Here is a 16,000-nt window from a genome sequence, read left to right as displayed (position 1 = left end):
AAATCAAAACGAAAGACAAACTGCTCTATGCTTATGTAATCCTAATGTACATTTCTCTCTGGCGCATTCAAAGTTCGCGAGTCCGCATCCTCAACTTCATCTTTGCAGCCCACAATGACTGAAAACACTTGTTATTAATAAACAATTAAAATGTCTCCTTGCTATATTTGATGTATTCATATCATTGCTTTTGGTAGTTCATTGTGACAGCTTTTAGGTGGTTTATTGGCAGCGCCACCCTTACATGAATCACCGCACGCCGCATTTTTTTTATATTAATTTATCGGCCATTATAAATGCCGATACCGATTAGTTATGAAAATGCCTAATATCGGCTGATAATATCGGATCGCCGATATATCGGTCGGTCGGGCTCTAGTTTTTAGGGGTGCAACGGATCAAAAAACTCACGGTTCGGATCGTTTCCCGGATCAGAGTCACGGATCGGATCATTTTTCGGATCAGCAAAAAAAAAAAAAAAAAAATTGCCTCATGTCTGCACCTATAAACACACTGATAGCTAGGCCTTTCACGATAACAAATTTTGCTGGACGATAAATTGTCCAAGAAATTATTGCGATAAATGATAATATTGATAATAAACGATAATATTGTCGTTCTGAGACCATTTTCATCTAAAATAATGATAATGGCATAATAATGCAGGTATACCTTTTCAAAGATCAATAAACTTATTTCTATAGACTATTTAACACTGAAAACATTTTAAATATCCGCAATAAATGAACAAAACCAAAAACAATAAAAGCAATGGACTCTCATTCTCTGTTAACAAAAAATGCACTTACCAATGTGTGACTTATGTTCACACTGAGAATCATATGCATCATGTACTGTGTGAGCATGCGTCTCATATGAGTATGTGCGCTAGTGTGTGTGCTCGAGTCTCATGAGTATGTTCGCGGAGAGTTTGTGTGTGTGCTCGCGTCTCATTGAGTTTGTGCGCGAGTTTGTGTGTGTGTGCTCGTCTCATATGAGTATGTGCGTGGAGAGTTTGTGTGTGCGCGAGTTTGTGTGTATGCGCGTCTCTCATGATTATGTGCGTGGAGAGTTTGTGTGCGCACATCTCGTGTGTGTAAAGTTTGCGTGTACGTGAGTGAGCGACTTTAGGTGTGTCTGTGCATTTCATATGTATTTGTTCGAGCTTTCAGCAGTATACATGCATGTTTGACTACTTAGTATAGGTGTATGCAAGTGTTTCATATTTATGTGCGTGAATGAAGTTTGATTTAAGCCGTAGATGGCACCTCATATGAGGGAGAGAGAGTGCGCGCGAGAGAGAGAGGGTCGAGCGAGGGGTAGTGCTGCGCGAACGCCGTTTGTCATGGCTTTAGCCCGCTCTGATTGTGCAACAAGGGGTTGCTTAAATGCCGCAGTGATAAGCGGGTGTTGAGCAGCCTTCGTTTTCACTCCTGTGAGTGAAACATCGGGGCGATGTCGCTTCAAATGCATGGCCATGCTGCCACAGTGCCTACACACCGTCACGGGTTTTATCCACTAACCTCTTTCCTTCATCATTATATTTGACAGGGAAGCCAACATGCTCCCATACAGGGGATTTAAATGACGCGGGGCGTTCAAGCTCCTCCGTTCGCCATGATCACGCTGTGTGTGGATTGAATATGCGCACAACTTTTTTTTTTTTTCATAAATCAATCCGCGGATCACGCGTGTGCCGAACCGAAGATATTGATCCGAACGGATCACGGATCAATGATGATCCGTTGCACCACTACTAGTTTTCATTATAATAACAATTATGTAATGACAAGAAATAAATATGTAATATGGTGCACATATTTAGCAAAATACTCCTCTCTATAGCTATTTTTTCTAGTCAACTAACGTGGTGGTCATTAAATGGCTTTCCTGAGGTAAATGTAACGTTCTGTGACATAATTGTTCTCCTGCAGTTTTATTTACCTCTTTCCGTGGTTGAAAAACACTGATTGATAGATATTATGTATGAGGCATGCACCTTTCAGTAAATTGTAAGGTATCTTTAAATAAAAAGTAACAGATGATCGGTTTACTTGAACTGAGTAGCTGGAGCGATCTGTCACGTCACATTTACAAGCGCCAAAACGGTATTTATTGTCTGAATTTTGTAAACAAAATTGACAGAATCTGAGCGCTGAGAATTTGTTCCTACCAAAAGTATCCTGCTCTGTCTAGTCTGTCGGTGTCAGTGTCCTCTAAGCTCTGCGTTTTTTCTCTGCATGAGGAAATGGATGTGTGGCGTGTAGGGCTGTCACTTTTACGTTCGAAAATCGATTGCACAATCGATCAGACCAACCAACACAAGTTTCGAAAATGAAAATAGGGAATCCACGCAGATTTGGCTTACACGAACTTCCCCAGCAAAATGAGTAAACATAGAAACACGCCAAATTGGCTCGTGATATGACAGCGTTACCCGCCAAAGTTAATTTTTATCCGAATTTGGCGGGTGTTAATTTCCATCCTTGAATGTTGCACTCCTGTTTGTCATTGTGCAAAAAACTTCACGCCAATAAATCATCAGAAATATTGCTGACTTGTGCGCGTCTCAAGCGCCCTCTTTACGTTCGTCCTAATGCCTGTTAGTTGTCCGTGGATTTGCCAATATTTGGTGTTGAAAATGGAAACGTCTTTAGACATAGAAAAAATCGATTTTACAATCGATTCAATGAACACATATGTCTCAAATTGAACAGGATTTTTTCACAAAAGTGACAGCCCTAGTGGCGTGTGAGCGTTTGAAAAGTGTCGATTACGTGAGTCTCAAGCTGAATGCGTGAGTCTCAAGCTGAATGCGTGAGAGTTGGCAGCCCTGCTTTTAGAAGGGGAATAAATCGTCGGCAGCATTCCTCCTTCCGCCATACTTCTCCATTTGAGGATTGTTTACATTAGACTAGAGTGCGGTGCGCGATGCGCAGCACACAGTGCTAATGCTTGTCGGGATTGTTTACGTCAGAGTGCGCACATGTTTTGCTCAGCATATATACGCATTGTTTTTTTTAAGTGGTTTATGGAAAATAAGCTAATGCGCGTTCTAAAAATCTAAATTCGGATCTAATATTTTTCACGGTATTTTGAAGTGCCAGCGATAACAATATCGTGCATATTCATTACCGCGATGTATCGCATTACCGAAAACCGGCACATGTCTAGTGTCAGTTCATTTGTGCATTCAGGTAATTTTGTGCAGATATAAGTCGTAATTTTAAGTTTATGTAATAAATATCTGATTAATCTCACATAGGATGCATTTAGTTGATTTAAACAACCCGCTAGAAAAGTTATTCAGTTTCCCGGTGCTCGTTCTCTTCAGCTTCATCGTGCTCGATCAAACAGCAATGTGTAACCTTTGGCAAAATATGAAAAAAAACCCAGACTACGCCACCTAGGTTACTTCTCCACCCAGGAAAGTATAAAAATAAACAAAATACCCCAAAAAGAATTAAACCCAAAAGAATTACAACAATATAAAGGACCCTGCTGGTTCGGATTGCGTCAAAGACAGAGACGGGACTTCCAAAAGTATACAGGTCCTTCTCAAAAATTTAGCATATTGTGATAAAGTTCATTCTTTTCCATAATGTAATGATAAAAATTAAACTTTCATATATTTAGATTCATTGCACACCAACTGAAATATCACAAGGTCTGATAGAAGCGACTTGTTGGAGGGGCTCTGGCAGGGAACTTCCAGGAATCATATCTTCCAGCACAGGTCCAGCAGGGTGCTGTCGGGAGAGTGCAAGAGCATTCTGATTACTCCGTCCAAAACGATACCTGATGCTGGAGTCAAAAGCGGCGAGTTGGGCAGCCCACCTTTGTTCTAAAGCACGAAGTCTAGCGGTATTGAGGTAACTCAGGGGATTATTATCAGTGTAGACCACACACTTGTGTCCAAGCAAATACTCACAAAATTTCTCAGTCATTGCCCATTTAAAGGGCTAGTTCACCCCAAAATGAAAATTCTGTAAGTATTTACTCACCCTCATGTTGTTCCAACCCCGTAAGACCTTCGTTCATCTTCGGAACACAAATTAAGATATTTTTGATGAAATCTGAGAGCTTGATCATACCTCCATACTAATCCATAGGTTTCTTCAGGGATTGAAACTTGCCGGCCTCGAAAAGTTATTAAAGACATCGTTAAAATAGTCCAAGTGACTACAGTGGCTCAATATTAAGTTTATCAAGCGACGAGAATACTTTTTGTGTGCAAAAACAAACATAAATAACGACTTTATTTCAACTATTCATTTCCTTCTCTTTGGGCCTCTAGTCAGTTAAACTAGTGTAATTGCTTAGAGCTACGTCACACGTAGGCTCACTATTGGCCGACGCTGGTCATGTGGGTGATGCGTGTGACGTACAACAACAGAAGCGTACACTGTTAACACTCAGTCTCGCTTTTTTCTTATCAGTGCAAAAGAGACTCAAAATACTCTGTACTTGTCATACAGGCACGAGTGTTTTTCCATAATGAAGCTTGAACTCTCTTCTTTTAAATGAATTAATTTATATAAAAAACAAATATTCTCAGTTTATATAATCTGTATGAAAAGAGAGAGATGTCAGTCTTTTTCTTTCCAGCTCATTATACCTAATTACGCGTTAATGTGCCACGCCCACGGAGAGCGCGCGGTATTCAAGCGCAAATGATCTAAGGCAAGCCATTCAAACATGCCAACGCCCACCAGCTGGATTATAAAACAGATCAAGTTTAGTAAGTATCTTACTACCGCTGTGAACACGGCGTATCCCTACGCTGTGAGGAATAATACTATCTAATAATACTGGAAAATGTACCAGAAGTGCTGGTAGTTTCATTTCGAGGAGCAATGGATCCAGCTGATGTAGTAAGTAATTTATTCTTAAGTGCTTTGTTCTAATCGCGATATCTGTAAACCGCAAAAAGACTGTTTAAATATGAATTGCATGTCTGTGTGTAGGCTAAATGATGAATGAACAGCACAGATGCGCGCGCGTTGTTTACTACAGTTATACAGTGCGTGTCTGTGCCGTTCATTCACTCTCGCACCTACATTAGTAAACATGTACATGAACACATCCAAACTATATTGCTATCCTACTAAGATGAGTAAAAATAGACTGAAATATGTTGAAATAAAATGTCTGTATAAGCAACAAACTGTAAACACGATATGTTACAGACTAAATATGAATGTTTAGACAAGATTTTGTGATTAGTTTGGGATAGATTATAAAGTTTTGACTGTAAAAAAAGACTACAGTCACTAGGGCTGCACGATTCATGCTAAAATGTGAATCACGATTTTTCTCCATGGGAATTGAGATCACGATTCTCTTACACGATTCTCATTTTTTCAACCAAAATTTACTGCACTCAAGTACAAAAAAAACAACAACAACGAAAAACACAGGTCATTCAGTATAATAAAGTGCAGGAGTAACAAAAAATTGTCTTTGTCTATTTCTTTGTTTTATAATATAACTTGCTTTTCATTTATTACTTAAAGCTCACTTGAAGTTTTTCGATAGCTACATTAAAAACTAATAGCCTAACTGATAAAGTTCACTCATTATTTAAAACAAGTGAACAGTCATTAATAAAATAAGAACAAATACACAAATTACAAGCAGAGATGAATACTAAATAACAAAGTTTACAAAGTCTAACAGTAGTATTCAGGTACAGAAATTAAGCCTAAAAGTAAAACAACACTATTTGTTCACTGTATAAATTAAATATAGTTTCATCTTTGTTAAATCTGTATTTTGTTGTTTTATTAATATCAATAACACAGAAAACAGTGTATGTATATTAAGTGTGTGCTGTCACTTCAAGACCGACTGCACAGCCTGGAAAAAAATGACATAAACGAGAGAATAGTTGTTGAGACGTCCATTTAGACAGGTATTTTGACAATTTTTTGTTTATGTGTCCGTTCAAGCGCAAGGAAACGCGAAAGAGGAATCAATTCTGTAATCGAGCGCTGTCTGACACGCGCCTCTCTCTCTCTCTCTCTCTCTCTCTGTCTCTCTCTCTCTCTCTCTCTGCACTTCGAGTGTGCGTGGCTGGGGGCTGTGCGCACAGATAACGCGCGAGTCCGGGTTTTCGTCTCTTCTTCTGCGATTAAAATTGTTTGAATGTGTAAATTGGCATGACAATACACGTCCAAATGATAAACTTTCACTCTATGATGGTTATATTTAGCATATATATATTTTTTAGTTAATCCGCGAATCACATGCGTGCCGAACCGCAGAACCGAAGTGCGATCCATTCCACCCTTAGCGCGTTATCTCGTTGAATATCATTGGCAGAATCGTAGAAATGCAGGATTAAGATCGCATGGGGGGGTTGAATCGAGATTGCGATCTTTTAACGATTAATCGTGCAGCCCTAACTGTCACATTAAATAGGCTTTTGTTCGCCAATTTCTGCTCATATGTTAAATATACTATAGTATGGGATGTTTTGTCAAAAATAAAGTAGGTATATTGAATTATCAACTAAGATGTTATTTAGCGTTTGTTCCAATATTCAAACCAATTAATCCTTACCTTTTTTAATACGTATGATAAAATGTATACTTACATGCATTACTCCTTGCATTCTTTGGGACCCTGTGACACACCTGTGTGAAAGGCTAATTAATATGCAGCTCATTATGTATGTGGCACATTATCCGGCCTTTGTCTTCTCAGGTGTGAACACGCCTCCACGCATATTGGGTCTCATTCATGAAACATGAGCAGAACGAATTTTTGTGTAAATCGTGTGTAAAGTGGTTCTGGCGTAAATTTTTGGATTCATTAAAATGTTCGAATTTTCCAAATGTTAGTTGGTACGCAAGAAATCTACACCTGCTCCCAGCCACGAGTAAATAGCGCTTAACACCCGAACGTTTTGCTCATTAATAAGGCTGCATTTTAATTCACCTTAATCGGGTACATATTTACACAGCATTTTGAAAAAATATTATATATAGTAATTACATACGTTTTTTCTTATTATGAGAGCCAGTAATAGCATCTGCGATGATGGTCCTTCTCCAGTTTTAATACGATTTTTCCGAAGTGAATAATTCGTTTTTTGCTCTCAAGCTTAATGTCGAACCATTTTCTTCTCACTTCTGGGAATGTTCGATTAACAGATGAAACTCCATTGACTGCATCTGTAATATGCTGCCAAGCTTCATTTTTTTTTAGGACCCGATACGCCACTATGTACGCTTGAAAATAAAATGTGGCGTTTTGAATGAACTTCTGATAATAAAACTTCAATTTCTGCATCTGAGAAATTTTTCGTCATAATATGATGCCCATATATAGTTGTCAGTCGGATTTAATGAGCGGGATTTATGGTAATTGAAAATGAACGTGCACGTGCATTAGGGCTGGACGATTTTGGCTAAAATCATAATCGCGATTAATCAAACAAGTTACCTCGATTACGATTATTGAACGATTATTTAAAATAAATTATTTCTCATGTGTCACTGGCAAGGCTTATACTGTAAATATTCACGGTTATTTTTTTTAATAAAAGAATGCATAATCCTATCTTTGTGATTCTAAAATAAGGAAACACACAGATAGCTTTTAATGCTTACTTATTAAATATTTCAAACAATTGAATCAAACAAAGCATACAATGCTTGAAATAAAAACATCTTATAAAAAAGTAATTAAGTTTTAATGTAAAAAGAAAGTTTCCTAAAAATGTAGAAAATAGTTATCTTTGTAAACAAAATAAATTATTGTAAATATTGCCATCTTAAAAGTAAAATATAACTTGCATAAAACTAAAAAAACTAATCCTTTTCATATTGTGTAGCATTTGTAAATGCTTGTGTTATTGAAACCTGCTTTGTTGAGTGGAGGCACTTGTTGCTGGCCGTTTGTCAGTCTCTCTCTTTTTTCGCGTGTTTCTTTGGTACAAGCGGCTCCTGTTGCCTATCCCAGCGGCGTCTATAATTTGCTTATGAGCTGTGATTTCTCTCGAGAAGCCACGCTTGTGCATTTTTTTTTCTCTGATTCGATCATAAACTAGCGCATTACGAACCGTTTCACGCTGGCGAACGATCCCGGCTTAGCGCCATCATTACGACACTGCATTGATTATGGCTTTTGTGTACACCGCGCGCGTTCCGGGACTGAACGCGTCAATGTTACTATGTCCCCAGCCTGGCATCAATCCCGGTTCGTGTTTGCGTTCACAGAAGGTGTTTGTTCTGGCAATTTCCCGGGATCAACGCGCTGTGTGAAAGGGGCTCATGTTGCTTCAATGTCGCAGACTGGACGGGGCGGAGTTACGTGACTACACACGCGGTAAAATGTTTTAAGGGGAAAGTACATTAACACACAGTGGGCGGAAATATTAATAGGATTAAAAAAACAAAATAACGACATGGTAAAATTACGTCGGTTCTAGGCTCTGAATTTCGGTTTCGATTATTTTTCGATTAATCATCCAGCCCTAACGTGCATCCCATTTACGACTGATTGGAATTCATTAACACACACACACTTCACTATCACATCTGACGTTTACGAAGTATTTGTGAATTTGCGCAAATCACTCGCATATTTACTCTTATATTTAGGAATGTTTCATGAATGAGACCCATTGCCTTTCCAAACAAAAGGTGTCTTATAAAATTTAAATCAATGTATTGTTTTGTGTAAATGATTAGGCAGGATGATTTTCAGATCATTTTGAAGCAAAAACTCTTGGCAACAACGCCCATTAGTCAAACGTCTTGTGGACACATATTTAGTATGTTTTGTGGCCTTATTTCAGACACTTTAAGTTTTAGTTTTCAATAACCATGCATAAACAATATTCTCTCAAAAATGCAAACATGTACATACATTTTCCTCACATATTTTGTTAGCCCTGTTTGTGCTAAATAGAGTGTAATTACACCTTTGCAATTAATATGTTTATAAGCAACTGAAAAAAGAATAAATGTCAGGGCATGTCAAAACATCTCAAAGACTCCAAAAACACCTTAGACCTCAGAGGGTTAAACTAGTAACCTGACTTGAGGCCCAGAGAGAAGGAAATGAATAGTTGAAATAGTCGTTATTTTTGGGGGTTTTTGCGCACAAAAAGTGTTCTCGTCGTCTGATAAACTTAAGATTGAGCCACTGTAGTCACTTGGACTATTTTAATGATGTCTTTAACTTTTCGAGGCCGGCAAGTTCAATCCCTGAAGAAGCCTGTGGACTAGTATGGAGGAATGATCCAGCTCTTAGATTTCATCAAACATATCTTAATTCGTGTTCCGAAGATGAACGAAGGTCTTACTGTGCGTTCACACCGGACGCGAATAGCGCGTCAAATTCGCGTCTACCGCGTCTAGTTTGACGCTTGACCACTTTGTGTTAATTCGCGCGTAAAAACAAAAGTTTGAAGCGAAATTTACGCGCGTCACGCGCGTCAGAATCGAAACCCGTTGGCGGCCATCTTTTTTATGTTGATCGAGCATTCATCGGAGAGTCACCCCTCTGTATTTGCTCTGGAGAGCAGAACGGCGGCGTAGGGGTAATCGTCGCTGTATTTGTGTCCATCAGACCCTTCGAAGGCGAACCCAGTGTGGCGAGTTTCACCATTGGCTCGCTGCAGGAGCTGCGCCTGGATGACGGCGGCTTTCAGCGGTACTTCCGCCTGTCCCGCGCCCAGCTTGATGACCTGTTGTCCCGCATCGGAGCGAGGAGCACCCTCGCCCTCATCCACCTAATCTGTCATTTATTTTTGTTTTGATGATAAATGGAGCCAGCCTCCAAAAGTGATTAATCTGTCCTGTGATTTTTCTCTCTCTCTCGAACAACACTGTCCAGACACGAACTTATGCAGTATGTTGGTTGTCTTTACATTAATAATATTTCATATATCTAGATATGGAATAAATAGCATTCAATACAAAATAAATATGTCTCATATATCGAAATCAAGTTTTATGTGATAAAATATTTGCTCTGTTGTGCATTAGAACCAGTCATATTACAAAATAATTTATTGAAGCCTCCAGATACTTCACCACATGACAGCAGCATGCAGCTAGGCTCCGGATTGGTTAACGCGGCGCGAATTGACGCAGAAGTTCAGATTTTTCAACTCGGGCGGCAGACGCGAATTCGCGTCAAACGCGTGAATGCACAAATAGCACTAACTAAATCATTCGCGCGTAACGCGCTTAACGCGCCAGCCGCTTAATTCGCGCCATTCGCGCGAACTTGACGCGCGAATGAGGCGAATTCGCGTCTACCGCGCCGCGCTCTACGCCTCATTCGCGCCGCAGGAATTTTTTACGCGCGTAACGCGTCTTTGCATTGACTTAACATTGAAATCACTCGCGCCTGACGCGCTATTCGCGTCCGGTGTGAACGCACCATTAAGGGGTTGGAATAACATGAGGGTGAGTAAATACTGACAGAATTTTAATTTTTGAATGAACTAACCCTTTAAGGGCAAGAAATTCAAGTTTCATGGAACTATAATTGGACATGTTCCTCTCCGAAGGCCTTAAACCACGACTAGCATAGGCTACTGGTCGAACTTCCCCCCCCCCCGTTCCTGCGACAGGACTGCTCCCAATCCGCTATAACTGGCATCCACTTTTAAGATAAATGGCAAGGAGAAGTCAGCATAAGCCAACAGGGGAGCACTCACCAACCGTTGCTTCAGGGTATCAAAGCTCTGCTGACACTGCGAACCAAACATGCGCTCTATCAGTCTCTGAAATATGCTAGGTGCATTGCACAGGCCGAAGGCCATCCTATTACACTCATAAAACCCAAAAGATGTGCAGAAGGCAGTCTTCATCCTGTCCTTCTCAGCCACAGGGACCTGATTGTAGCCACTAGCAAGATCCATTGAAGTGAACCACCTGGCACGTGCAAGAGCATCCAAAGGTTCCTCAATTCTAGGTAATGGAAACAAATCTTTTCTGGTCTTACTGTTAAGTTGACAATAGTCAAGTGATCCTCATTTATATAGCGCTTTTAACAATGTAGATTGTTTCAAAGCAGTTTTTTACAGAGATAAACATAAAATTTAAGGTAACAGAGATTGGTTTGGTTTTATAGTGGTTCTTGAATAATGTTATTTCCACCTAAAGTTAGTTTTGATTCACTTCCATCGAAATGGTCATTTTTTATTAAATTAGGGGCCGCTAAGACGAAAACGAAACGCGGACCTGTTATATACGCTGATGGCGTTCACATGCGCATTAAGAATTGATTCTATAGTTATGTGCGTTTGAATATATGTGCGCAGGTTTGTAATTGCCTATTATAATTCCCTAATTTACCATGCCTAAACAAACTACTTGTCTTGCCTATAAATTTGATGAAGAATTTTATTTTATCACTTTGAAGTAGGTACGCGAACCGAAAAATTCCACAACGCTTTATCTGTAGAGTGTCAACACACATTCACTGGCTACCATCCTTTTTCTTCACCAGGACAATGGGAGAAGAATAGGGGCTACTACTTTCTCTTATAATTTGCGTTTCCAGCAACTGATTAATATGAGCCTGAACGGCTGCATATTCTGAGGTAGGAATACGTTTGTAACGCTGCCTAACTGGAACCTCATCAATCAAGGGAATGTCATGTGTGATCAAAGTAGTACAGCCCAAATCGCTGTCATGTGCTGAAAACACAGAAGAGTACTTGGATAGTAAAGCCCTGACCTCACACTGTTCTTCAGGGGTCATCGGAGACAGATCAACAGAATCTATCTTGTCTTGTATGGGACCTACAGTCATCTGGGAAGAAACTGTGGCCTGCACACTCAAGGGAAAATCCTCTACACCTTGGGGTAAACTCACCACATTTACTAGACTAATGGTACCAAGAACGGTTCGTGCATAGAGGTTAACATCCACTACTCCTACGTTAATAACTGGAAAATAAACCTGTCCACGAACTACCTTAACAATGGCAGTGGTAGCCAGAAAACCAGCTGCTAACCCACCACTAGAAGGCTCAAATACTACAGTCAATCCAGTATGGTGCTGATAACAAGTAGCCGAAATAAACTTCATGGTGCCGTCTGGTACACAAATACACCTGCCTCCTCGAACTCGAACTCGGGCTGAAGAATCCGAAGGGGCATGAACTTGATGGCACTTCTGTAGGGCTTGTTGCCAAGGATTAGGGGAATGCTGGATTAGGGACATGCTGCACTAAAGCGGGTTCAAAGAGAGTCAGCCCATATTGCCCAAATAATTCGTGATAACATTCTCAAATAACATTTATGCCCAAAATACCGGAGACCTGAGTAGTAGTACCTTGTGAATCTTTAACTATGAGCACGCCACATTTAGGAATTACTTTACCAAAGAGTAACTTACTTTTCCACATCCATTTCTAAATAGCCTATATATGGAATATCTAAGCCATTGGCAGCCTTAAGAGCCTGCAACCAATGACAGGAGTGAAGTTTTTACAAACCCCACGGCTCAAAGTTCTGCAGATTAAAACTTTCAGCCACCGTCGACATCATTGAGCCAGTGTCTAACAAACAGGGGACTAACACCCCACCAACACTAACAGTCACGTGGGGGCATGGTGACAATAAGGGGGCCGTGTGCTCTACATCGGGAAAAGCAGCATCTGAGCCAATCACGTACCCTTCTGATCTGTGGCTCGGGAGCACAGAAAGTTCTAGTTTTCCAGAAAGGTAACAGGGCTGGGGCCTTGGGACTTCTGGCTGAGGGTGACGTGAGGGAGAGGGATTAACCCTCGATGACAAACTTTGAGAACTACATTCAAGGGCAAAATGGCCAGGCTGTTGGCACTTCCTACAGATCACTGAACTCCTATTAAAGGTACTTGATGTAAAAGGGAGACTTCTTGGGGCATTATAAAGCGAAGTCACATTACGGGTTAACTGATCAAGCCCTTCTTGCTGCTTTTTGCAGGGCTGTGATTTTTCCGAATTTTCCGATCTGAAAAAAAAGGCCGGGCCTTTGATCTAGAGACTTGCACTCCCAACGCAAAAGAGTGCGGCGCAGGACTAGATTTGATGGCCGAGTGCGACAGCTGGCGCGGCTGGTAATGCACTCACTCTGTGTGTGCGGGTTGCTGGAGAATAAAACGATTCGCGGGACTCCTGCAAACTAGAAATATCTATGAATAAATTGTATAAAAATTAATACATTTTTATTCATCTGTTGCAGAAAAGCAACAAGTACAACTAAAACAAAATAGAAATGATTTACAGGCCAAAGTTTCTTTTTATAACATGTTTGCAGCGTTGAGTGATGTAGCCAATCACAGACATAATTGCTGATTTCTTGAACGCAATGGCCAATCAGAAGCATTTAAGATAGACTCCCCTCACTGCTCAAAACGGACTTTTTGTTCAGAGCTGAATTCTGTATGCTGGCAAACCCTGTAATTATAACAAACACAGTGTGTATAAAATAGAGGTGGGCATAGATTAATTTTTTTAATCTAGATTAATCTCACTGGAATCTTGGAATTAATCTAGATTAATCTAGATTAAAATGACTCATTTGAATTCTGCCGAAGGCATTCAGAATATGTGTGCTACCCAAAAAATGACTAAAAGTAAGTCTTTGAGAATAGTTCGCCTCGCGTAGGGATGTGAATTTCTGCCAAAAATGCCATTCGACAATAGAGGAGCAAAAGTCGAATATCGAAAAAATTATAAAATAAAATAAATAAATAAAACGCACAATTACAATGACAGAAAGGGAGGCCAATTTCATCTTTAGCGATTTGTCATCAAACAAACTGTTTATTAATTGAACAAGTAACATGTTTTCGTCGTTTTTTTTAACATAGTAGGCTAATTGGAAGAAGAAAAAAACAATAAGCACGACTTAGCTAGAGTCCGTTTTTGCATCGCCAAACCAGATGCTCGTTAGATCAAAAAATAATGTCATATGTCATAATGATTTTATGTGAACCTGCCTTTACCGGCAATAGCCTCCTCCTTTTTAAACAAATTAGTTCCAATCAATGTAAACTATTCGTGTGACTATGCCCCTGCGCAATACACACACATTACCGCGGGATGGCGGGTGTTCATTTCATAAACTGTACACAATGGTAACTTATTGAACCTGTTAACCTTTGCCAGTGCGCCGACGCTCTGAAGCGTTTTTTTTTGTAGCCTATAAATTAATGTATATGTCCAACGGATAATGTCATACTTTTTAGTAGTGCTATCGTGGCGTAATAATAGTGCTATCGTGGCGCGAGCAGAGTGCACATCAGAAAAAGAGGACAGGGGGTGTGTGAGTGTGTGTGTGTGTTCATCTTAGCCTCATTGGTCTGTCACTGCTCGTCAATGTCAGAATATTTGAGATGACCAATCAAATTGGCGGGCTTTATTTCACAGAAGCTGCTGAGCGCGAATTTTAGCAGAGTGACTGACGCTTCAGTTTATGGTCAAGTGCGAGATAAGATGTAAGTAGCTAAACTAAACATTTCATATTTGACAGTTTTTTGAGGTCATAAATGTTAAACGAATGACAAAAATAATCAGGCAAACTAATAGGCTTATGTAACGTGATTCATGTAATGTTATAATTAGTTTACTGTCATTGTGAGGTGGAGGAAACATTAACAAAGCCGTTTGCATCATGTTGTGCACAAGATTAATAATGAATGTGTACATGTTGAGAATTAATATAATACAATTTGTAGCCTTCAGTAAATTGAAAAAGTTCATTTTTCTGAGGGGAAGAGACAGGGCAACATGAAGAGACTGAGAGAAAAAGAAAGAGTGATGGAGAAGAGAGAGCAGGTATTGACAATCTACTGCCACTGACATGGTTTTAAAGCTATTTCTTATCCTTTTTTGGCCTTCAAATGTCTTGAAATGCACACATCAGAGAAATAAAAAATTTGAACCCCCTGACAACCTTAAATTTAGGACCTCTTTGATAATAAAGCCCTGTCTACGGCCCTGTGTCAGGAATACGATCAATAATGAATGTGTATATTGTGAATGAATTTAATAAACTTAGTTAGGCTACCTAGCTTTCCTAGTAGCTTTCAGTAAATGGACGCTTCTGAGAAAATTATTCATAAATCAACCTATCAGTTGACCCTATGTTTACTTTCTTCACTGAAATAAGGAAAATAATCAGCTGCATGACATATTTTTAAAGTTATTGTTATCCAATTTTTTAGGATATGTAGATCAGAGAAATAAAAATTTACTCGAACCCCCCTAACTAGCCTACCTCACATCCGGGACCTCAGTAATTATAAAAGCCTGCCATCTGCATGTTAATGAAACTAGTAAATAGTGAGCATTAGACACAAAACAAAAGTGTTAACTTTTTTAGTCATAACCTCATTGGGGGCTGAGCCACAGACTGATTCATGTTCCAAACTGGTCACACAAATTTCAGTTCAGTTAGAACCAGATGCATATTTGTATTGATGATTCTAATTTGATTATTTTATATCCTATTGTTGATATTTGTGTTTTGAAAAAGTTTTTGATTGATGTTTGACTCCTAACCAATTTTCTACATTAAAAATTGTCTTTTTATTTGGGCTAGTAAAATCCATTTCGGGCTACCAAAATCTGAAGAGTGCCTGCCCGAAGAGCTACCAGCGATTTTCAAATTTTGCGAGCCCTGAAAAAGAACCAGCGCGCTTGGAATAAACTCATTTAACAACATGTGAAGTAACGAGAGGAACGTCGCCCAACGTAACATGTAAAAGTATACACCTCGTGTCCCTGACAGGAAAATACCCTGCTGCGCGATTTGCGCAAAAATAAAACGATATTAGAAAAAGCTATTTTATGATCCCAACCCAACTTTGAGAATAGATTAACGGCGATATTTTTTTTATCGCCCGATAAGAGTCTCACGTTAACGCAGCACGTTAACACCGATAACGGCCCACCACTAGTATATTATGAAAAATTCATTGTGCAGTCAGCTTCAAGTCAAGTCATCCTCATTTATATAGCGCTTTTAACAATGTAAATTG

General features: G+C 39.5%; 1 protein-coding gene across 4 annotated transcripts in view; it reads left to right on the top strand.

Annotated features, from left to right (window-relative positions):
- apbb1 (amyloid beta (A4) precursor protein-binding, family B, member 1 (Fe65)) overlaps positions 1 to 16,000 on the top strand; it is a 157,779-nt gene that overhangs the window by 16,877 nt on the left and 124,902 nt on the right. Inside the window, exon 2 of one of the 4 annotated variants that reach the window (XM_077243453.1) lies at positions 14,388 to 14,455. The exons of the other annotated variants lie outside the window; for them this stretch is intronic. The gene's annotated coding sequence lies outside the window, so the exon portion shown is untranslated. The remainder of the gene's footprint in view (positions 1 to 14,387; positions 14,456 to 16,000) is intronic. 4 annotated transcript variants of the gene reach the window in all.

The sequence above is a fragment of the Siphateles boraxobius genome, unplaced genomic scaffold (assembly GCF_051911475.1).
Source record: "Siphateles boraxobius isolate OS27281-9 unplaced genomic scaffold, OSU_SipBor_1 25, whole genome shotgun sequence".
Taxonomy (NCBI): domain Eukaryota; kingdom Metazoa; phylum Chordata; class Actinopteri; order Cypriniformes; family Leuciscidae; genus Siphateles; species Siphateles boraxobius.
This window is presented reverse-complemented; position numbering and strand designations above follow the sequence as displayed.